The sequence below is a fragment of the Rhincodon typus genome, chromosome 28 (genome assembly GCF_021869965.1).
Source record: "Rhincodon typus isolate 14 chromosome 28, sRhiTyp1.1, whole genome shotgun sequence".
Lineage (NCBI taxonomy): Eukaryota > Metazoa > Chordata > Chondrichthyes > Orectolobiformes > Rhincodontidae > Rhincodon > Rhincodon typus.
The window spans coordinates 20,834,435-20,842,189 of NC_063359.1; positions in this window are offsets into that span (position 1 = coordinate 20,834,435).

The window sequence follows — 7,755 nt, forward strand, 5'->3', positions numbered from 1 at the left end:
TTCAGTGGACCAGGAGAATGAATTTGCGAACCTGAAGAAAGAAAAGATGGCAAAGTGGGAGACAGAACAATAGGCAAGGAGAAAGTAGCTCGTGTAAGGAAAGGAAAGTCCCAGAATAAAATACTGAGAGAAATTGAAGAGTACAATTTGAGATGAGTGGTGGCAGTCAGGGAAATGGCAAGGAAAGGGTGACATTCTAAACCCAAGAAAAAGGAAAAACAAATTTAGTGGAAATTTTTACCAATGGTAATGGTTTATATGAGAAATTCTTATAATCAAAGACCTGGGTGCAAGCATAGGCCAAACTAACTGTTGAATAATTGATCACCTATCATTAATAATGGTCCTTTAACGAACCAAAAAACAAATACTGCAGACACTGGGAATTGAGAAAATCTGAAAAAGAAGCAAAAACTTCTGGGAGACAAGAATTCTGAAGAAGAATATCAAATGGTTTCTCAATGGATATGATCTGGCTTATGAAGTCACCAACAACTTCTGTCTTTGATTTGTCTTCCTTTTGAAATGAGTTTGGTTTGCTTCAGTCCATTTTCCAATGGACATAAATGTCCAGTGTAAGATGGAGAAACTAATTCAGTATCAACTGGAGTATTGTTTCCAATTCTGAGCTAAAGGTAAAGTTTCCATTTTCCCTAACTCTCACTAGAGAGAGTTGACTGATGGTGGTTTAACCTGAGGGTCACCATGCCTCAGGAGAAGAGAAGTGATTGAGAAGGAGAGTCTTTCGTGGTAATCTCAGCCAGTGCGGGAATTGAACTGATGCTTTTGGCGTCATTCCGCATTGCAAACCAGTCTTCCAGCCAAATGAACAAAAAGCTTAAGGGCAGATGCTGTAAAGGCTCACAAATTGTTCCAGGGGTTAGGGATTTTGGTTATGTAAATAGATTGGAGTAGCTGGGGTTGACCTCAATAGAAAAGAGAGACTGAGAGGAAATTTGATAGAGGTGTTCAAAGTCGCAAGTGGCCTAGATAAAAAGAAACTGCTCCTCTTGTTAGAAGTTTGGAGAATCAGAAGACATCAATTTAAGATGATTAGCAAAACAACCATCAGCAAAAGCTTCTTTATGCACAAGTGGATTCATCCCCAGGATGTCAGCTCTGTGGGTGCACACTTACCTTTAAGTCAGAAGCGATGAGTTTAGGTTTAACTCTATAGACTTGAGCACATCTAGATTAAAGGGATTATGTATTACCAGAAGTGAGAATAAAATCCTGACAGTGTGAAAGCAGACCATTCAACCCATCAAGTCCACACTGACCCTCCGAAGATCATCCCATCCAGACCTACCCTATCCTGTAACCCTGCATTTCCCATGGCTCAACCAGCTACCTGCGCATCCCTGCACACCATGGGCAATTTCCCATAGCCAATTCACCTAAGCTGCACATCTTTGGACTATGGGAGGAAACCTGGAGCACCCAGAGGAAACACACGCGGATATCGTGAGAATGTGCAAACTTCACACAGACAGTCACCCAAGGCTCGAATCGAACTCGGGTCCCTGGCACTGTGAAGCAGCAATGTTAACCCCTGAGCCACCGAGCCATCCAAGACACCTTTTGGATGATATGCAAAAATTCCATTTTTTTTTAATCAAAGGTGAACATAAAATATTATGTGTTGTGACTTGAAGAAGTGCGGGAAGGTTTCAAATCTTATCTATCTAATCAAAGCCAGGGAAACAATTGCAATATCTTCTCTTTCTCCTTCTGCACCATTATCAATGATCTATCTATCCTTGACCCCTGCAATTTATCAACTAAACATTGCCCCACACTGACTTTATCCATTAGTGTTCAAAGGTACGCTGTCAACATCTAGCTCTACCTCACCAACATCTCTCTCACCTCCTCCACTGGTGCTAACTACTAAACCACTTATTTAAATATTGGGAAGACTAAAACCATCCATTCAGTCCATTATTCCAATTCTGTTCCCTAGCTACTCAGTCTATTCTTCTCCCTGGCAACAATATCAGTTTCTTTGACCGTTTCAGCTTCCTGTAGTTGGCTTTTAATTCAATATAGGGGAAAAAGCTGATTGATGAGTACTAGTAGGTTACTCTACAATTAAATTGTAATACATAGTTCTTAAAGATACAGGATGGCAGGAAATGAGAGGCAGAAGTTTCGCAAGTGACTCTGAAAGACAGAAGAAGCAAAGGTTAGAAAGTGCATAGCAGAGTAATTTAGCAGTATTAAAGGGTATGTATGTAAATACAAGGAGTACAGCAATTAAAGCCAATAAGCTGTGGGCATTCAGAGACATGTGGCAACATGATATCATTGCTATAATGGAAAATTGATGAAGGAGGGACAAGGATGGCAGTTTAATATCCCTAGATGTCAAGTTTTCAGGCAGGAGAGAGACTGAGATAAAAAGGTAAAAGCATAGCATTATTGGTTAAAAAATCAATTATAGCTGTAAGGTGGAGTAATATCCTAAATGAATCATCAAATGATGTGGAGGTGCCAGTGTTGGACTGGGTTGGACAAGGTCAAAAATCACACACCAGGTTTTCAAATAAATCTGTTGGACTATAACCTGGTGTTGTGAAATCATCAAATAAGTTGAGTTCAGAAACAAGAAAGGGGCTGTCACACTGCTAGGCTTGTTCCAAATAGTGATCCTGAGATAATGAGAGAGTTAGAGGAGAAAATGTATGGACAAATTTCTGAATGCAGAAACAATAAGGCAACAACAGTTGAGGACATCAACTACCCAAATAGAGTAGAAGTTGTTCATTATGGAAGCCAGAACAAAAGAACAGAATATGATTTAAATGGAGAAGAACTGCAGAATACTGCTGGACAAAAGGACTTGGGGATACTTGTATTTGAAACACAGAAAGCTCGCACACAGGTGCAGCAGGTATCAGGAAGGCTAATGGAATGTTAGCCCTTATTTCAAGGGGCTTGGAGTATAACAGTAGGGAAGCCTTACTGCAACTGTACAAGGTGCTGGTGAGATTCAGGGAAAGAGGTGAGTGTAGTAGCCACCACTAAGGAGAAGGTGCTGAGGAAGCTGAAAGGCCTGATAAATCACCCAAACCAGATGGACTACACCCCAGTGTTCTGAAGGAGATAACTGAGGAGATTACAGAGGGACCTTTCAAGAATCACTGGACTCAGGGAGGGTCCGGGAGCACTGGAAAATGGCTTATGTATCACCTGTTTAATGAAGGTGGCAAGCAGAAGACAGGAAACTATAGGCTGGTTAGACTGACCTTGGTCGTTGATAAGATTTTAGAGTCCATTATTAAGGATGAGATTGCAAGGTGTTTGGAGGTACATGGTAAAATAGGGTTGAGTCAGCATGTCTTCGCCAAGGGAGGTCATGCCTGACAAATCTGTGAGAATTCTTTGACAAGGTAATGAGCAAGCGAGACAAAGGAGAGCCAGTAGACATGATCTGTTTGGATTTCCAGAAGGTCTTTGACAAGGTGCCACACAAGAGATTCCTAAATAAGAATAAAGCCCTTGGTATTAGGGGCAAGGTACTGGCATGGATAGAGGATTGGCTGACTGGCAGATGGCAGAGAGCGGGATTAAAGGTGTTTTTCAGGATGGCAGTGGATGACTAGTGGAGTTCTGCAGGGGTTAGTGTTGGGACCACCATTATTTAAGTTATATATTAATAATCTGGATGAAGGAACTGAAGGCATTGTTGCCATGTTTGCAGATGACACAAAAATAGATGGAAGGACAGGCAGTGTTGAGGAAGCAGGGATGCTGCAGAAGGGCTTGGACAGGCTAGGAAAGTGGGCAAAGAAATAACATGGAATACAATGTAGGAAATTGTGAGGTTATGCACTTTGGTAGGAAGAATAGAGACTATTTTCTAAACAAGGAAAGGCTTTGGAAATCTGAAGCACATAGGTACTTGGGAGTACTTGCTCAGGATTCTCTTAAGATTAACATGCAGGCTCAGTCGGCAGTTAGGAGGACATATGCAATGTTAGCATTCATTTCAATAGGGCTAGAATACAAGAGTAGAGGTGTACTGCTGAAGCTGGATAAGGCTCTGGTCAGAACACATTTGGAATATTGTGAGCGGTTTTGGGCCTCATATCTAAGGAAGGAAATGTTTGCATTTCAGGAGATCCAGAGGAGGTTTACAAGAATGATTCTGGGATGAAGGGCTTATCATATGAGGAACTGTTGAGGACTCTGGCTCTGTGCTCAATGGATTTAGAAGGATGAAGGAGAATCTCATTGAAACTTACAGAATACTGAGAGACCTGGATGGAGTGAATGTAGAGAAAATGTTTCTACTAGTAGGAGAGACTAGGACTTGAGGGCACAGGCTCTGAGTGAAGGGGTGACCCTTTAGAGCTGAGATGAGGAGGAATTTCCTCAGCCAGAGAGTGGTGAATCTGTGGAGGCCAAGTCATAGAGTCATAGAACATGGAAATAGATCCTTTGGTCCAACTCGTCTGTGATGACCAGATATCCCAATCTGTTCTTGTCCCATTTGCCAGCATTTGGTCCATATCTCTCTAAACCCGTTCTATTCTTAACCCATCCAGATGCCTTTTAAATGTTGTAATTGTACACGGCTGGACCACTTCCTCTGTCTGCTAGTTCCATACCTCACCATCCTCTGCATGAAAAAGTTACCCTTCAGGTCCTTTTTAAATCTTTCCCCTCTCACTTTATACCTCATTGAGTGTATTTAAGATCGAGATTATTAGATTCTTAATTAGTAAGGGAATCAAGGGTTATGGGAGAAGGCAGAAGATTGGGGTTGAGAAAATATCAGCCATAATTGAATGGCAGAGCAGACTCGATGGGCTGAATGGCCTAATTCTGCTCATATATCTTATGGTCTTATGGAGGCTATATCTGGAGTGCTGTGAGCAGTTTTGGCCCCCTTATGTAAGGAAATATATCATTTCAGTGACGATTAACCAGGACAATGTGTTGTATGGAGGGATTGTCTTCTTAGCAAAGGTCAAACAGGGCAGGACTCTATTGACTGTTGTTCAGAAGAATGAGAGGAAATCTCATTGAAACATATGGGATTTTTAAGGGACTTGACAGAGTAAATGCTGAGAGGATGTTTCCCCTCATGGGAGAGCCTAGGACCAGAGGGCATAGTCTCAGAATAAAGGGGTGCCAATTTAAAACTGAGATGAGGAGGAATTTCTTCTCTTAGAGGGTTGTGAGACTTTGAAACTTCTTGCTATGGAAAGCTGTGGGGACAGAGTTATTGTTTATATTTAAGGCTGAGACAGATAGATCCTTGATTGGTAGGGGAATCAAAGGTCACAGGAAAATGCAGGAAAATGGGCATATGAATGTTGGATCAGCCATGATCCTATTGAATGGTGGAGCAGCCTTGAGGATCCAAATAGCCCACTCCTGTTTCTATTTCTTATGGTCTTATGGTTGAATATCAACTGAGATACAAGTAGCGTGAGAGGCACCAAGGGACAAAATTCTTGAATGACATTCAAGAGAATTTTTTTTAGCCAGGCTGTTAAAGGGAGTCATAGATGAAATGGCAGATGCTCTGAGGAACATTTTCAAATGCAACTAATGTTAGGCTGGTTTGATCTCGGTGGTGGTCATTACTAGAATCAATACCAAGAGCCGTTTGTGTCACACAACTGTTAGTTGTAGAGGCACAAATTTAATCTGGGTTAGTCAGTATGGTTTTGTGAAGCAAAGACCGTGACTTACTTACTTTTAATGTTTTCAGGAATAATAAGGAGGATGGATGCAATGGACGTTTTCTGCATGGATTTTACTAACGCATTTGACAAGGTCCCACATGGCAGACTGACCAGAAAAATTAATGCCTATAACATACAGCTGAGTGTGGCGATTTCAGTCCAAAATTGGTTCAACGACAGGAAACAAATGATAAGGGACGATGGATGTTTTGTGAGTAGAAAGTGGTTTCCAGTGACATTTCTTGGGGCTCAGTTTTGGGTCCCTTGCTGTTTGTGTCATACATAATGATTTCAAATTAAATATCAGAGGCATGTTTGGGAAATTTGCAGACGACACAAAAATTGGCTGCGCAGTTGATAAAGATGGGGAAAGCTGTCAATTTCAGGGTGATTTAACTTGTTCGAGTGAATGAACGGAAAAGTGACAAATAGAATTCAATCTGAGGAAGTCCACAGTTATGCATTTGAGGAGCAAGGGGATTTCCAATAAATAAAGCATATTGAGAAGGGTAAAGAAAATGGGAGGCATGGAGTGTATATGCACATGTCCCTGATAGCTGGACAGATAGGTACAATGGTGAAGAAGGCATATGGAATGCTTACCTGCATTGGGCAATGTATTTAATACAAGAGCAGGTACATAATGCTGGAACTATATAAGACACAGGTTAAGCCACAGTTAGAGTTTTGTGTCCAGTTCTGGTCACCACATTACAAGAAGGACATTATTGTCCGCAGGATACTTCAAGGAGATTTACAAGAACATTGCCAGGGTTTGAAAATTGCACGTATGAGGAAAGATTAGATCAGCTGGGGTTGTTTTCCCAGCAATAGAGGAGGCTGAGGAGTGACTTAATTGCAGTGTACAAATTAATGAAAGTTAGAGAAAGATAGAGAAGACCTGTTTCCCTGAGCAGAAAGGTTAATTACCAAGGAGTGCAGTTTTAAGGTGATTGGTAGAAAGATTAGAGGGGATATGGAGAAAGCGTTTTTCACTCAGATTTGTGCCTGGAAGTCACTGCCCGTTTGGTGGTCGAGGTGGAAGCCCTCCTTTAATTTATTTAAAAAGAACCCGGACCTGCGCCTAAAGCACTGGATCCTGCAGAACTATGAGCCAGGTGTTGGAAGGTTGATTTTGAATGGGCAACTAGTTTATTCAGCCAGTGCCACATGATGGGCTGAATGGTCTCTTTTCTATACCTTAACTTGTCTCTAGTTCTACAGTTCTAATGTTTGATCTTGAGATGAGTTTCTGCCCTCATTTTCACTCCATCCTAAAACCAAATTTAGATCATCTACTAATTTTACCACTGTGTCGGTTGATCTGCTGTTGAAACTTTCATTCATAAATTCATTACTTCCAGACTTCGCTATGCCAACACACTTCCGGCTGGTCTCCCATATTTTACCCTGCATAATGTCATTAAAGACTGTGGTGCTCAGAGTTTAGCATATACCAAGCGACATTGCTCTGTATTACCCTGTGCTCACTGACCTATATTGGCTCCTGGTCAGAAACATCTTGAAATCGTCAACATTGTCTTCTAATGCCTCCTGTCCTTCATCCCTTCCGATCTTGGTTTCTCCTCTAGCCCCACTACCCTTAAAAACATCTCTACTCATCTAATTCTGATCCCTTGAGCATGCATTCTTTTATATTCTTCTCCTATTGGTGGTCGCACCTGCAATTCCTAGGTCCTAAGTTCTGATTTAATATCTTTGAGTGGCTCAGTGTCGTACTTCGTTTCATAATGCTCCTGAGAGGTGTACTTTAAAGTCGCTATACAAATATAAATAGTTGTTGTTAAATGCCCCCGATCTGGAAATTATCAGGAAATTATGAATCCTGTCGCATTATTTAAAACAAAAATTATCTGATGGTTAACCTCGTTCTTCTCTACCCATTTTTATAGATGTATGTTAACCTGCTGCATTTTCCTTTCATTTACAAAAGTAACCACTACATATTGAGGGTACTTCACTGGATGTGAGGTCCCTTGGGACAGTTCTGAGGGGTTGATTGCTGGATGATGCATGACTGCAAGATTTTGTTCTG